Source organism: Arachis ipaensis, chromosome B10 (assembly GCF_059453495.1).
Source record: "Arachis ipaensis isolate K30076 ecotype BB chromosome B10, ASM5945349v1, whole genome shotgun sequence".
NCBI lineage: Eukaryota > Viridiplantae > Streptophyta > Magnoliopsida > Fabales > Fabaceae > Arachis > Arachis ipaensis.
This window is the reverse complement of record NC_142435.1, coordinates 47,507,901-47,525,698: the sequence shown is the minus strand read 5'-3', so window position 1 is coordinate 47,525,698 and position 17,798 is coordinate 47,507,901. Positions and strand designations below refer to the sequence as shown.

Below are 17,798 nucleotides of genomic sequence, written 5' to 3'. Positions count from 1 at the left end.
TTGTTTCATTCATGAAACTTAGAGTGGCCTTAGATAGATCAGAGGCTATGTTTGCCAAGCTAGATGGGGTCTGCTCAGAACTCTCTGTCTTTTGCTGAGTGGATGATGGAAAAGGCTTGCTATTGCTAAACCTGTTTTTTCCACCATTATTAAAGCCTTGTTGAGACTTTTGTTGATCCTTCCATGAGAGATTTGGATGATTTCTCCATGAGGGATTATAGGTGTTTCCATAGGATTCACCCATGTAATTCACCTCTGCTATTGCAGGGTTCTCAGGATCATAAGCTTCTTCTTCAGAAGATGCCTCTTTAGTACTGCTGGATGATTCCTTCAATCCATTCAGACTTTGAGAGATCATATTGACTTGCTGAGTCAATATTTTATTCTGAGTCAATATGGCATTCAGAGTATCAATTTCAAGAACTCCCTTCCTCATGGGCGTCCCATTATTCACAGGATTCTTTTCAGAAGTGTACATGAACTGGTTATTTGCAACCATGTCAATGAGTTCTTGAGCTTTTACAGGCGTTTTCTTTAGGTGAATGGATCCACCTACAGAATGGTCCAATGACATCTTTGATAGTTCAGATAGACCATCATAGAATATATCCAGAATGGTCCATTCTGAAAGCATGTCAGAAGGACACCTTTTGGTCAGTTCCTTGTATCTCTCCTAAGCTTCATAGAGGGATTCACCTTCCTTTTGTCTGAAGGTTTGAACATCCACTCTAAGCTTGCTAAGCTTTTGAGGAGGAAAGAACTTGGCTAAGAAAGCCGTGACCAGCTTATCCCAAGAGTTCAGGCTGTCTTTAGGTTGAGAGTCCAACCAAATTCTAGTTCTGTCTCTTACAGCAAATGGGAAAAGCATAAGCCTGTAGACCTCGGAATCAACCCCATTGGTCTTAATAGTATCACAGATCTGCAAGAATTCTGTTAAGAACTGAAAAGGATCTTCAGATGGAAGTCCATGAAACTTGCAGTTCTGTTGCATCAGAGAAACTAATTGAGGTTTAAGCTCAAATGGCAGGGATTGAGATACTTCTTCCATGTAAATTGGAATTAGGTGCAGTGAAGTCACCAAGAATCCTCCTTGCATTGTTATTATTTTCGGCCATGTCTCCTTCTTTTTCAAAAATTTCTGTCAGATTTTCTCTAGAGAGTTGTGCTTTAGCTTCCCTTAGCTTCCTCTTCAGAGTCCTTTCAGGTTCAGGATCAGCTTCAACAAGAATGTTCTTATCCTTGTTCCTACTCATATGAAAAAGAAGAAGAAAGCAGAAAAGAAAATATGGAATCCTCTATGTCACAGTATAGAGATTCCTTTATCTGAGTAGAAGAAAGTAAGAATAGAAGAAGGAAAAGATGAGAATCCAAACACAGGGGTGAGGATAGAAGTGTTAATGGATGAATAAATAAATAGAAGGAGATTAGAGATGAGAGAATTGCGAAAATTAATTAAATTAAAGATAAAATTTAAAGTTAAATTTTGAAAATTAAAATTGAAATCAAATTAAATTAAAAATTAAAACAATTAGTTAATAAAAAAGAAATTTGAAAAAGGGGGAAGGGATTTTCGAAAATTAGAGAGAGATAATTAGTTAGGTAATTTTGAAAAAGATATGATTGAAACAAAAAGATAAGATTGATTGAAAAGGATTTGAAAATCAATTTGAAAAAGATAAGAAGTTAGAAAAGATTTTGAAATTGATTTTGAAAAAGATGTGATTGAAATTTAAAAAGATGTGATTTTTTTTTGGTGACTTTAAAAAGATGTGATTGAAACAAAAAGATAAGATTGATTGAAAAATATTTGAAAAAAAAATTTAAAAAGACTTAATTTTGAAAATTAATGTTGATTATTTGACTAAGAAGAAACTAAAAAGATATGATTCTAGAGTTTAAAGATTGAACTTTTCTTACTAGGCAAGTAACAAACTTTATATTTTTGAATCAATCACATTAATTGTTAGCTTTGAATTCGAAAATATGGGATAAAAATAAGAAAAAGATTTTTGAAAATCATTTTGGAATTTTCGAAAATTATGAAAGAAAATGAAAAAGATTTGATTTTTGAAAAAGATTTGAAAAAGATAAGATTTTTAAATTAAAAATTTGATTTGACTCATGAGAAATAACTAAATTTTAAAATTTTTTGACTAAATCAAATCAAATTTTCGAAAATTATGAGTGAAATAAGAGAAAGATATTTTTTTATTTTTGAATTTTCAATGAAGAAAGAGAAAAACAACCCAAAGACTCGATGCATGAAAATTATGAATCAAAATAAGAAAAATATGAAAGAACACTTTGAATGCAAAGATGAACACCAAGAACACTTTGAAGGTCAAGATGAACACCAAGAACTTATTTTTGAAAAATTTTCAAGAAAAGAAAACATGCAAGACACCAAACTTAAAAATTTTTATTCTTTAGACATTTACAAATTGAAAATGCATATGAAAAACAAGAAAAGACACAAAACAAGAAAATATGAAGATCAAACAAGAAGACTGGCCAAGAACAACTTGAAGATCATGAAGAATGCAATGCATGAAATTTTCAAAAATAATTTTTAGAAAATTAAAAAGATGCAATTGACACCAAACTTAAAACTTTACTCTAGACTCAAACAAGAAACACAGAAAATATTTTTGATTTTATGATTTTTGTAAAATTTTTTTGTATTTTTCGAAAATTAATTGGGAAAAACGAAAAAGAAATTTTTTTTGTATTTTTCGAAAATAAGAAATAAAAAAGCTTAAAATTAAAATAAAATTACCTAATCTGAGAAACAAGATGAACCGTCAGTTGTCCAAACTCGAACAATCCCCGGCAACGGCGCCAAAAACTTGGTGTGCGAAATCGTGATCATTCCTTCCTTGGTAATGGTGCTAAAAACTCAATACGCACGTTCATGTTCTTAATTCTGTTTCACAACTTCGTACAACTAACCAGCAAGTGCACTGGGTCGTCCAAGTAATAAACCTTACGTGAGTAAGGGTCGATCCCACGGAGATTGTCGGCTTGAAGCAAGCTATGGTTACCTTGTAAATCTCAGTCAGGCGGATTCAAATGTATTAAGAGATTACAGTGTACTAAAAGATAATTAAAATAGGATAGAGATACATATGTAATTCATTGGTGAGAGTTTCAGATAAGCATATAGAGATGCTTTCGTTCCTCTGAACCTCTGCTTTCCTACTGTCTTCATCCAACCATTCCTACTCCTTTCCATGGCAAGCTTTATGTAGGGCATCACCGTTGTCAATGGCTACATCCCATCCTCTCTGTGAAAATGGTCCAATGCCCTGTCACTGCATTGCTAATCATCTGGCGGTTCTCGATCATACTGGAATAGGATTTACTATCCTTTTGCGTCTGTCACTACGCCCAGCATTCGCGAGTTTGAAGCTCGTCACAGTCATCCCTTCCCAGATCCTACTCGGAATACCACAGACAAGGTTTAGACTTTCCGGATCTCAAGAATGGCCATCCATGGGTTCTAACTTATACCACGAAGATTCTAATATCTCAGACTCTGTCCTCTGTATTAGATATCTAAGAGATATTCATTCTAGCTTGTTTGCATGTAGAACGGAAGTGTTCGTCAGGCACGCGTTCATAGGTGAGAATGATGATGAGCGTCACATAATCATCACATTCATCATGTTCTTGGGTGCGAATGGATATCTTAGAGACGGAATAAGCTCAAATTGAATAGAAAACCAGTAGTACTTTGTATTAATTCATGAGGAACAGTAGAGCTCCACACCTTAATCTATGGAGTGTAGAAACTCTACCGTTGAAAATACATAAGTGATAATGGTCCAGGCATGGATGAATGGCCAGCCCTCACAAAAGTCTAAGATAGCATAAAACTAATCAAAGATCCCTAATACAATAGTAAAAAGTTCTATTTATACTAAACTAGTTACTAGGGTTTACAGAAATGAGTAAATGATGCAGAAATCTACTTCCGGGGCCCACTTGGTGTGTGCTTGGGCTGAGCATTGAGCTTTACACTTGTAGAGGTCTTTCTTGGAGTTGAACACCAGTTTGTAACCTGTTTCTGGCGTTTAACTCCACTTTGCAACTTGTTTCTGGCGTTTGACTCCAGAATGCAGCATGGAACTGGTGTTCAACGCCAGTTTACATCATCTAAACTCGGGCAAAGTATGAACTATTATATATTTATGGAAATCCCTGGATGTCTACTTTCCAACGCAATTGAGAGCACGCCATTTGGAGTACTGTAGCTCCAGAAAATTCATTTTGAGTGCAGGGAGGTCAGAATCCAACAGCATCTGCAGTCCTTCTTTAACCTCTGAATATGATTTTTGCTCAAGTCCCTCAATTTCAGCCAGAAAATACCTGAAATCACAGAAAAACACACAAACTCATAGTAAAGTTCAGAAATGTGATTTTTATTTAAAAACTAATAAAAATATACTAAAAACTAACTAAATTATACTGAAAACTATGTAAAAACAATGCCAAAAAGCGTATAAATTATCCGCTCATCACATGTCAAGAATGTCAACGACATGGAGTGATACAACAGATCCCAACTTTTGAATTACATTATATTATTAAGCCATGGCCTTTTCGAGGTTGGGCTTTAGATCTGATTGGAGTAATACACCCACCTTCGTCGAGGAATCATAAGTTCATTTTGGTGGCAGTTGATTATTTCACGAAGTGGGTTGAAGCTGTTCCTTTAATAGAGGCTGGGCAGAATGAAATTATAGACTTCTTCGAGGAGTATATAATTCATCGATTTGGGATTCTCCAAACTTTAAGCACCAATAAGGGAACTATGTTTACTGGTCAGTGTATTAAGAACTTTGAAGCTTCGAGGAATATTGATATGGTTACTTCAACTCCGTATTACACACAAGCTAATGGTCAAGTTGAGGTAGCGAATAAAATATTGATTAATTTGATTAAAAAGAAAATTAACCGTAAACCTCGAACTTGGCATGAGACTTTGAGTCAAGTGTTATGGGCTTATCAAAATTTACCAAGAGGTTCGATAGGTACTTTCCCTTATAAGTTAGTATATGGTCATGATGCAGTTTTGCCATTGGAAATTAATCTTAATACGTTAAGGATATTGAGGCAAGATGAGTTGCCAATCAAAGATTATTGGAACGCAATATATGATGAATTGAGTGACTTGAGTCAAGAACTTATACTAACACTTGAGAATATGATTCGTCAAAAGGATAACATTGCTCGAAATTATAATCGTTGAATAAAGGAAAAGTGTTTTAGTATGGGAGAATTGGTGTTAAAAGTTTTATTGCCAACTAAAAAGAAATCGAAATTTCTTGACAAATGGTCCCATAATTAGGAAGGAACTTTTCAAGTGATTGACTTGTATTCTGGGAATGCGTATCGAATTAAAGATATCGATTCAGAAAATGTGATTAAGTCAATAAATGAAAAATACTTTAAATAGTATCGATACATGAAAAATCAAGATTAGATATATAAAAGAGGAAGTTACAAATATTAAGAGTTCTAAATTGATGGAAGCAAAGGTGCTAAAAGTTCTTGAAGTTCAAAATAGAGTTGAACCCTTTCACTATTTTGGGCAGAGTGTGCCTCGACTTTTTCGTGTTCTTCGCTCTGGGCCTTATCGAATTGTTTGTTGATCTCTGATGAGCAGATATTTTATACACTTTTTGGCATCATTTTCATATTGGTTTAGTTAAGTTTTGTTTAAGTTTCATTATATTTTCATAGGTTTTAGTGCAAAATTCATATTTTTGGATTCTACTTTAAGTTGTTGTATTTTCTGATGATTTCAGGTAATTTCTGGCTGAAATTGAGGAGTTTTGGCAAAGTCCAATTCAGAGGCATGGAAAGCGTAGCAGATGCTGTTGGATTCTGACCTCTATGCACTCAAATGAGAATTTCTGGAGCTACAGATGTCCAAATGACACATTCTCAATGTCTTTGGAAAGATAACTTCTAGATATTTCCAGCAATATATAATAGTTTACACTTTTCTTCGAAGGAGCCTGCCCATATTGGGCGTTGAACGCCAAGGAGCTACCCCTTGGCTGGTGTTTAAAGCCCCAAGGAGACAATCCGGCGTTGAACACCCAAGAACCGCCCCCCTTTGGGGCGTTCAACACCCACCAAGAAGCAAGGCAGTGCCAATCACCCCCTAATGGGTGTTCAACACCCATTCCTCAAAGTTTGATGCCAAGCTCAGCCTAAGTACTTAATCAAAGTGGGCTCAAGGATGGATTTTTGCACCTCTAGTCGAGTCTATCATACTTTTTGTACTTCTTAGTTATTAGATTAGTATTTAAAGGAGAAGATCACCCATGTTTAGGATCTTCGGCCTCATCTTTATCTTTTTCATGTTTTACATTACTTTATGTAAAGCATGAGCAACTAACCTCCTAAGTTAGGGTTAGGAGCTCTGTTGACTCTCACGGATTAATAATATTACTGTTCTATTTCAATACACGTTTGATTCCATTCTCTTGTGCATTTTCATTCTTCATCTCATGAATTGAGGATGACCCGTGACAATCATCCTTGTTTTACATGGGTTCCATGTGAGTCCTGACCCAGATAGCATTGAACCACAGCTAGAGAGTGCACTGCAGTTTTCAAGAGCGTGCCTGGGCGACTTTGAATACGTGACATATAATCCCGTTGATCGTGGGTTATTGAGGTTTCTGTGGCGTTAAGGCTAGAGTATGAGAAGCAGCGTTCCCTGATTCGGAAGATCCAACCTTGTTTGTGGCGTTTTGAATAGGATCGCAAAGGGGAGTGGATTGCTTAGGTCTTCACCTTCAACTATAGTGGGAAGCCATGAGTTAACTTCATGAGGATGCTACATGAGTTGCTCAGATATGGTGGACTGCTATGGCTTAGAAGAGAGTAACTTGATGAGGATGCTACATGAGTTAGGCAATTACGGCTGCCATTGAATGAGTCATTCGTCGTTGAAGTAGACAATAAGAAAAGTTAATCCGGAAAGAATACACATCTCCAAAGCATTAACTAAATATCCATCATTGCTTTTATATTAATCTGGTATTTCGTTTTTTACTATTTCTTTTATGCTTTTTAACAAACAACCATCTTTTCTTAATCGCCTGACTAAGATCTACAAGATAGCCATTGCTTGCTCAATTCGACAATCTACCTGGGATTCGACCCTCACTCACCTGAGGTATTACTTGGACGACCCGGTGCACTTGCCGGTTCAGTTGTGTAGAGTTCAATTTCGCGCACCAAGTTTTTGGCTCCGTTGTCGGGGATTGTTTTGAGATTGACAAACTACCGGGCTATCTTGTTGCTTAGATTAGGTACTTTTTACGGTTTATTTACTCTTTTGTTTGTGTCTTTTGTTTTCTTTCTCAAAAAATTTTTCGAAACCCTTTCTTTTCTTTAGTAATCTTTATCTTTTGTTTGAGTCTTGTGTCAGTTTTTATGTTTGGTGTCCCCCTTATTTTTTTTAAAATTTCAAAAATTGTTCTTGAGTGTTCTTCATTGTGTTCGAATTGTTCTTGATAATTTTTCTTGTTTGATTTCAAAAATTTTAAGTTTGGTGTCTTTTGGTATTTTTGTTTCAAATTTTCGAAAATTGGTGTCCTTTGATTTTAAATTTTTAAGTTTGGTGTCTCTTAGTTGTTTCTCTTTTTCTTTAAAATTCGAAAATCCAAAAAAAAAATATCTCTTTTATCTTTCTTTAATTTTTCGAAAATCTTGGCTAACTTTTCTTATCTTGATTTAAAAATTTTAAGTTTGGTGTTTTCTTGTTAGTAAAGTTTAAATTTTAAATTTCAAATCTTTAAAAATCTTTTCAAATCTTATCTTATCTTCTTTTCAAATTTAAAATCTTTATCTTGTTAAATCTTTACTTTCTTTTAAATTTGAATTTCAAAATCTTTACTTGACTTTTTCTTTCTCTTTTTCAAAAATCTCCTTTTTTATTTTAAATCTTGTTAGTTAATTGGTTGTTATATCTATTCTTAATCTTTCCTTTTCTTATTTTTTCAAAATTTCTTAATTATTTTTTTTATATTTGAAATAGTTTTTATTTTAATTATTTATTTTCGAATTAAAAAATTAATAATTTTAATTCTTGTTCTCTTTCTTCTTGGGTATCTTACTGGGAGCTCTCTATACTGTGACATAGAGACTCCAATTTTTCTTTGTCTCCTATTTGTGTATGCAGGAATACCAAAGTCACTATGGATTCGAAGATGAATACACTGGGCTCCTATACATTTCACACTTCCAACTTCTATAGAAGGAGTAACAGTGCACCTCCTATTGACTTAAATGACTTTAAGGTCAACATAGACCTACTCATGCTAATGCAGCAAAGGTTCTAGTTTTATGGACACCCACAGCAAGACCCCAGTAAATTCATCTCCGACTTCCTGCAGTTCTGTGACATTGTAGAGGCCAATGGACTGGACCTTGAAATCCTCATGCTAAAAATCTTCCCATATGCTCTAAGGGATCAAGGAAGGGAATGGTGGAATATTGAACCCAGAGAAATTGTGCTCACTTGGGATAAGATTGTTACCAAATTTCTGAACAGGTTCTCTCCCTCGCAGAGATTAACTAAAGTAATGACAGATGTTCAGACCATTAGGTAGAAGGAGAGCGAGTCCCTCTATGATGCTTGGGAGATACACACTGTTGAGGAACTAAAAGAAGAAAAGGTTCCATCAGAGGCTGGAAGCACGCTGTTACACGCCCCTCTTATAGGAAGAGAGCCTAAAGTATCACATCCTCAAGGAGAGCAAAAGGAAATCAAGGATGAGAACCCCTCACAGTTCTTGGAAGTCTCTAAGAAACTGCAAATCAATACTCTTGCTATTGAAATTTGGAGCAAAGACCTCCCCTACTGCACTCATAAAGAGATTACCCCCTTAAAAGAAGGCCTTAGAAGGAGATGAATTAGAGACACTGGCTAAAGAGCACAGTACTTTAATTTAGAATGAGCTACCAAGGAAGATGCCAAACACAGGGAGCTTTCAGCTCCTATGTCCTATTAGAAAGATCACTTTTGACAAGGCCCTGTATGATCTTAGCTTGAGTTTAAATCTAATACCTTCATCTATGATGAAGAAGCTGGGAATCCAAGAGGCCCAAGAAACAAGGATTACCCTGTAAAGGACTAACCAGTCCCTAAGGCAACCAATTAGGCTAGTGGAGAAAATCCTTGGCAAAGTTGGAGAGCTCTTCTTCCCTGCAGACTTTGACATGGGAGAGGATGTAATCGACTCCATCAGTATAAGAAAACCATTCCTGGCCACTAAAAGAGCCTTGATAGATGTTGAGAGAGGAAAAATAGCACTGAGGTTGTTCAAGGTTTTTAAACATCCACAACCTCCTGACAAGGGAGGTACTTGCATACAGCATTCAGTATCTAAGCCTCTCCCCTTGATTGAAACCAATTCAATGCCTCCTAAGACTAAACATAAGTTTGGTATTGGATGTACACTATCCACCAAGGAGGAAGGCCCTAAAAGGAAGATGCCTAGGGGCTGGAAAAATAAAAATATTCCTACTGAAGGCTTCTCACCAGGGTTGAGGGTAGTATTCCCTGCAAGCCCAGTCCTGCCTCATGCAGTGAACAGCATCCTGTCTCTTGAGTGTATTAAGCTGATCCATGAGAGCACAAGAAGGAAGCTCTCATTGAGGAGGGAGGATTTATTCCTCTATGACTATCTACCTCCACAAATGAGCTGTCCGTCAAGCTAGTGATGGTAAAGAAGTGCTTGTTGGGAGGCAACCCAACCATAATTACATTATTCTGATTTTTAGTCATTTCTATTCGAGTTATATTAAGTTATTTTCAGAATTAATTTCTTTATAGAGTTTGTGATCATGTGCAGTAGTTAAAACAGAGACAGAGACGTTCAGAAATAGAAGCAAAACACCCTGGAGTACACCCCTAGCTGGCGTTGAACGCCAGACAAGGAGGCAAGAGGGGTGTTCAACACCCCCAATGGGTGAGGAAGCTAGCGTTGAACACCACACAAGGAGAAGTGTGGGCATTCAACGCCCAAGAAGGAGCAGCAGTGCTGGCGTTAAACGCCAAGAGAGGAGTCCCTAGAGGGCGTTTAATGCCCTATATGGAGCAAGAAGCTGGCGTTCAGGAGCAAAGGCTGGACGTTCAACGCCCACAAGGGGGCAGGAAATTCGAATTCCCTTACTTCTCAGGATCAGTAGGTCCTATAGAATTTCCACTACCCCACTTTCTACTCTCTCTCACTTTTCCTCTTCTCCATATACACTTTTCCTCATACACCCTCAACCAATTACATCCACATTACCTTGTTGTCTTCCCAACACCCTTCATCACTACCATCCATCTATTCCCACCAATCCTACCCACTTCAAATTCAAAACTTTCCCTCTCAATTCCCCCACCCCATAACCGAATCCTAACCCAAACCCCCTATAAATACCCCCTCATTTACCCCTTCCTACTCACACAACATTCTTCTTCCCTTTCCCACATACACAGTTGAAAGCCTTCCCCCTCTCTTCTCCATGTCTTTATTCCTTCTTCTTCTCTTGTTAGTTTGCTCAAGGACGAGCAAGGCTTTTAAGTTTGGTGTTTGTCATAGAAAGAGACATCCCCATTGAGGAGGACAAGCCCATCACTAAAAGAAGGATGGAGCATGTTAGAGAGCCGGCACATGAACCACAGCAAGAGCATGTGGACCTTCCTCAACAAGAAATCCCTGAGATGCTTCAAGGGATGCATTTTTCTCCCCAAAGTTATTGAGATCAACTGAATACTTCTCTAGGAGAATTAAGCTCCAACATGGATCAGCTGAGGATGGAACACCAAGAGCATTCCACCATCCTCTATGAAATAAGAGAAGATGAAAGAGCTTTGAGGGAAGAACAACAGAGACAGGGGCGTGACATAGAAGAAATCAAGCGCTCCATTCGATTCTCTAGAGGGAGCAGTAGCCGCCGTCACTAAGGTGGTCACGTTCCATATCCCACTTTACTTATGTTATTTTTCTGTTTTTCATTGTATTTCATTGTCTGTTTCGTGTTTCTAAGTGTATGATCATCCTTCGTTTTTGATGACATGTCATCATGTCATGTTTTTCTATGCTTTTTCATACAAGAAATTGATGATTAGTGCTTAAATATTGAATGCTTTTGTACTTATATGGTATATTTCTTTGATCTTTTGATTTTAAAAACTTTGCAGGAAATAAGTGGAAAAAGAAGCAAAAAAAAAGCACAAATTAAGCTCAAAAAGAGAAAAGAAGAATTTTGGGGTACACTTTAAAGTTTAAGCACGCTTTGGAATATTAGGCCACGCTTTTAAAAGCGTGGCCTATGACCATGAAGCCTTGGCATTAGTAACATGATACATATGCATTCAAACCTTATGCATGAATTATCATGAATTAATAACTAAAGCATGCATGCATTTAATTATTAATGCCAATTGAGAATGAATGAAATGAATGAACGCTACGTTAAGTAATTGGCATTAATAATAAAGCCAATGAAAGCATACATGTAATATTATTAATGCCATCAATTCTTTGCCAAAGCATTAATGAAAACATGCATGCAATACATTATTAACGCAATCATGAACCATGTGTTAATATAAATTGCTAAAAGCATTAATAATATTTGTGGCGTTAAATGAGCACTCAAAGTGAGCGCTACACTCACTAAAGCGAGCGTTTTCAGGAATATCACACTTGGAGACAAAGTATGTTGCTGTCCGTATGTGAGACGAGCGCTCACTAAGTTAACCTGGCGCTTACTTAGTGAGCGCCAGTTGAAGAAAATGCACACCAACGGAAGTACGCTTGGTCAGTGAACGAGACGCTCATTGTCTCAACGAAGCGCTCCACTGGAAGCATGCATCCTGCCCCACTTCAAACAAGTGCCATTTTGATCTGTTTCTTCACAGGCCAAAAAAGCCCCAAAGCAAGCAGAGCCCAATTGACATCACTCAAAGTCACAAGGATCATCTAGAATAGAAATTTTGCATTTAATTGTAATTTGTTTTCAATTTCAATTTCATTTTTATTTTGAAAAGCCTATATAAAGGTATCAGTTTTATTTCATTAGAGCTCGGTTAGGCTGCAATAGTAGTAGGCAGCAGTAGGAGTAGGAGTAGGATAGAATAGAAAGCTCTCTTTGATACACTTTTATTTTTCTGCAATTTTTCATTTCAAGTATTGAATTCAATTTGGCTTATGCAATTTCAGTTTTTGATAATCCTCTGCTACAATTTCCTTTTCTACAACTTTACCATTCTGTTCATGATTCAGCCTGATTTAATTTTTCTGCAATTTAAATTTCCTGTTACTTGTTCTCAATATCTCTTCGATTGCTTGATTTACTGCTTTCTTTAAATTTTCTGCACCCAATTCCCTTTACATTTGCTGCACTTTACATTTCTTGCTCTTTAAGTTTTTGTCAAATTTACTTTCTGCAATTTATAATTTTTGTAATTCACTTTCTGTTGCTCCAATTTTATTCAATTCACTACTGTTAGCTTGACTAAATTAATCACCTCACTAAAGTTTCTTGATCCATCAATTCCTGTGGGATTGACGTCACTCTTGTGAGTTATTACTACTTGATGCGACCCGGTACACTTGCCAGTGAGTTTTTGTGGAATCATTTTTCTCTCATCAAGTTTTAGGCGTCGTTGCCAGGGATTGATTCAGATCGACAATGATTAAGTTGGTGAGAAGTCTAGATTAAGCATTTTCTTTGTTTTTGTCCTTTTAATTTTCTATTTTAAGTTGATAACAAGGTGTTTGAGTTATTTCCTCACTAAGAAATTCTTCTCTGTGTCATGAATTTCAATTTTCATTGGTGATGTGTTTTACAAAATTCAAATGGAGTTCAACTCATCTTGTGATCAAACAAATTTTATGAGATATTACCCACCATCACCAATTTCTAATGGTGGCTGGGAATATCACCAAGAAATCACAGATTCTGATCACTCCAATCAATAGAGATATGCTTCAGAGCCACAAGATGAGCAAGAGAATCCTATGGGATATTGCTCACCACCACAAAATGATTCAAGTCGTTATCCTAATGGTGGATGGGAATATCACCAAGAAATTACATATTCTGAGCAACCCAACGAATGGAGATATGCTCCAGAATCACAACTTGATCAATCAGATCACATGAGATATTGTCCAGAATCACAAAATGATTTATGTCATTATCCTCATAGTGATTGGACATATCAACAAGAGTGTGAACAATCAATTGAAATGAATTTCCTCCCAGAGCCACAAAGTGAATCGCACTGTTATGACACTGACACAAACTTGGCTGGGAAGGGAATTTTAATGCTCCATATGATACTCATCAAAAAACATCATCACTGGAGTGTGCTTTCAATAAATTTATGCAAAATTGTCCCCCAATGCCACAAGGTGATCCATACTGTGATGAATTCAACAATTCTTCAAGTTGTGCTTGGGAGGATCAAAATCAGAGAGCACTTAATGTGTTATACTCCATTAATCAAAAGCCATCATCACTTGAGAAAACCTTCAACTCATATATGCAAAGTTGTCCAACTTCACCTCCCCGTTTTTCACTTGAAAATCATTCATCACTTGATTTTGCCTCACCACAAAATTCCCCCCAAGATCCATAAGACTCAGTTCATCAAAATTTATTCCACTATACAGAAAACTCATTTTAACATTCACAAAATTCATTCCCTAACTCACAAGATTCATGCTATACCACTCAAAACAACCGCACCACAACACATCCATATCCACACAACTTTTCTCAACCTTCATCTTTTGAGCTAGTAGCTAAGGACCCCCTTTAAAAGTCCAGAGAATTATTAGAAAGGCAAGAACAATCCTGGAGAGAACAAGAAATCCTTCTCCAAAGGATGGATGAGCACTTGGAGAAAATAAGGAAACACTCAAAACTGCTAAGCAAGAAAGATGAAGACCAATTAGTGGATGTAAAGGAGGAAGTAGAAGAGCAAGATGAAGAGGCCTCTGTGTCAAGTGAATTTTCAGTGAAGAAAGAAGAGGTGGTGGAAGTATTTGAACCTAAACCTGCATATCCACCAAAGCCACTTGAGATGACAAGGGAATATGAAAACTCACAACCTCCACAGACTCCCCTAAACTAAAGATTCTCAACACTTGAATTTGTAATTGAAAGATATGAAGAGGAGATGAAGAAATCTTGGGAAGAACAACAAACTTCCTCCATGAAAGTGCTATTAAGTCAAATGTTGAGTGCAAAGGAGGAAGTGAAAGAACAAGAAAGCGAGGAAGACAATCGAGAAAGTCCAAACTCAAGTGAAGCAGAAAGTTGCATAGAAGAAGGGCTCATTGAACCACCAATTCAAAAGGCTTTTGATGAAGAGAACACTCCAACACTCACACAACCACCAACTCTTAACATCCAAGAAGTGAATGCAACTAACAAGAGCACCGAGAAGAAGATTGTGACCAAGATACCAAGGACAACATTCAAGAAAAGGTCAACTGCAAACAATCCTACCCATGATCCAGCAAGCAAGTTCAATTCAGCAAATAACAAAAGGAAGCTTGCTGAGGAGAGGTCAAGACAGGGGAGACTAGCTGGTTCACTTCTCCCCTTGAGGTTATTCCTCTTAACAAACTGGAAGAAAAAGAAGAAAGTGAAGAACAACATGTCAAGCTAATGACACTAAAAGAGCACTTGTTGGGAGGAAACCCAACCTTAGGTAACATTTCATTCCTTTGCTTTGTTTGTTTTCTCTATCTGCCTTGTTTAAATTTTAATAAATTGGCATATGATTAAATTCTAAGTTTGGTGTTGCCCTGCAACAATCTGTTTTCAATCTTTATGGATGATTGCATCAATTCTAAACTGGAAGTGTCACACTAAGTTTCTAAGTTTGGTGTGCCACTTAATTTTCTATGCAATGAATCCAGCAACACTACTTGTCTGCATAATCATAATGCCTTTGCAGTGTTATCTTTCTTTTGTTTTTATTATTCTCTTTATTTTTAGTCATTTCTTTGTTTTTAATATTTTCTCTTATTTTGCTCTTTCATTGTTTTTGTTAATACCTCACCAAGAAATCTTTATTCATGATAGATTCTTCGCTTGGTGATTGTATTTAACATATAACAGTTCCCTTTGTTTAGTTTTAGTTCAAATAAACTAACATATGGTTGCATTTTAAATTTGGTGTTGCTATGCAACAAAATTTGATCCAAATCCATACTAGATACTTGCATCAATTCCAAGTGAAAGTGTCACACTAAGTTTGGTATGCCACTTATATTTTTAAGCAATGTATCATGCACACCCTCTTATGTTTGCAATCACAATGTCTCTGTTTCTTGTGCCTTGATGGTTATTTTTAAATTTGCTTGCTTAAACACATGTACTACTAACATTTCATTGTGTAAGACACTCATGATCTATCTTAGCCCCATCACCACTATTCTAATTGTTGCTTGAGGATGAGCAAGCATTATGAGTTTGGTATGGGAAAGGGAAGAATGGGAGGAAAAGGATAACAACAGTGAAGATGAACCATTTTCCTCCTACTTATTTCGAGCACTATAAATTGCATGGCTGTCTTTATCTTCTCCGTATGCATGTGTGTATGAATAAGCATAGCCTGAATTTTGATTTGTAACATCTTGCTGTGACATTATGATTACCATCTTGAATTGTGTGAGTCAAAGTAATTAAGGAATCATGATCATAAACAAACAAGGTCATTAAAGAAGAATTTAGCATGGGCATACAAGTATTGGAAGGCTAGTATGATTAATTATTGCTCAATCACATTAGATTTTATTTAATTGAAGTTTTCATCTAGGACATTTTATGAAATTTTTTGAAATCATGAAAACCTTGAAGAAGCAGTTGCAAATTGAGGCAAGAAAAGCAAAAGGGAAAGAATGAGAAAGCTGAAGGCTCTGAGTACCAATGACAATTCAATTGTTAAGTACTTGTGGTGTTTATGTATCAGGCAAAAAGCTTGAAAACAAAAAACTTAGAGTCAAGGCTAGGCTCAAGTATAATTGCACTCCCTCAAGGCTCAAGGCTCTGAGCATCAATGATTAGAGAGTAAAGAAAAGAAACAAATGAGCTTAAAGAAGTCCTCTAGTTAAATGCTTGTGGTGCTTATGTATCAAGTGGTAATACTTGGAAATAAAGCATTTAGAGTCATAGCTTTGTTATCAACTCACAGGGCAAAGCACCCAAAAGGAGAATCTAATAAGAGAATGAAAAGCTTGTTTCAAGGAAGAAACATAAGGAAAAGATTTCATAAAATAAGCTAGATAGAAGCATCAATCATTTACATTTCTTTTGTGATTGTGGCATGCATAGAAAACTAGCCAACCATGAACATTGAGTTGCTATTCTTCTTACCTTGGATTGTCAATCTCTATTGCATGATTCTTTTCTTGCTTGGGGACAAGCAAGGTTTAAGTTTGGTGTTGTGATGACATGTCATCATGTCATGTTTTTCTATGCTTTTTTATACAAGAAATTGATGATTAGTGCTTAAATATTGAATGCTTTTGTGCTTAAATGGTATATTTCTTTGATCTTTTGATTTTATAAATTTTGTAGGAAATAAGTGGAAAAAAAAGAAAAAAAAAAGCACAAAATTAAGCTCAAAAAGAGGAAAGAAGAATCTTGGGGCACACTTTAAAGTTTGAGCACGCTTTGGAATCTTAGGCCATGCTTTTAAAAGCTTGGCCCATGACCATGAAGCCTTGGCATTAGTAACATGATACATATGCATTAAAACCTTATGCATGCATTATCATGAATTAATAACTAAAGCATGCATGCATTTAATTATTAATGCCAATTGAGAATGAATGAAATGAATGAATGCTACGTTAAGTAATTGGCATTACTAATAAAGCCATTGAAAGCATGCATGTAATATTATTAATGCCATCAATTCTTTGCCAAAGCATTAATGAAAGCATGCATGCAATACATTATTAATGCAATCATGAACCATGCGTTAATATAAATTGCTAAAAGCATTAATAATATTTGTGGCATTAAATGAGCGCTCAAAGTGAGCGCTACGCTCACTAAAGCGACCGCTACACTCACTAAAGCAAGCGTTTTCAGGCATATCACACTTGGAGACAAAGGATGTTGCTGTCCGTACGTGAGACGATCGCTCACTAATTTCACCTGGCGCTCACTTAGTGAGTGTCAGTTGAAGAAAATGCATACCAAAGGAAGCACGCTTGGTGAGTGAACGGGACACTCATTGTCTCAACGGAGCACTCCACTGGAAGCATGCATCCTGACCCACTTCAAACAAGTGCCATTTTGATCCGTTTCTTCACAGGCCAAAAAAGGCCCCAAAGCAAGCAGAGCCCAATCGACATCACTCAATGTCACAAAGATCATCTAGAATAGGAATTTTGCATTTAATTATAATTTTTTTTCAATTTCAATTTCATTTTTATTTTGTAAAGCCTATATAAAGGCATCAGTTTCATTTCATTAGAGCTCGGTTAGGCTGCAATAGTAGTAGGCAGCAGTAGGAGTAGGAGTAGGATAGAATAGAAAGAGCTCTTTGATACACTTTTATTTTTCTGCAATTTTTCATTTCAAGTATTGAATTTAATTTGGCTTATGCAATTTCAGTTTCTGATAATCCTCTGCTACAATTTCCTTTTCTGCAACTTTACCATTCTGTTCATGATTCAGCCTGATTTAATTTTCCTGCAATTTAAATTTCCTGTTACTTGTTCTCAATATCTCTTCGATTACTTGAT

At 36.2% G+C, this 17,798-nt stretch overlaps 1 non-coding gene across 1 annotated transcript; it reads left to right on the top strand.

The window, feature by feature from the left end:
• Positions 1–628: 628 nt before the first annotated feature.
• On the top strand, positions 629–736 carry LOC148579938 (small nucleolar RNA R71). Its single transcript, XR_015895726.1, has one exon. It is a non-coding gene; the product is annotated as a small nucleolar RNA R71 (small nucleolar RNA).
• Positions 737–17,798: the final 17,062 nt, after the last annotated feature.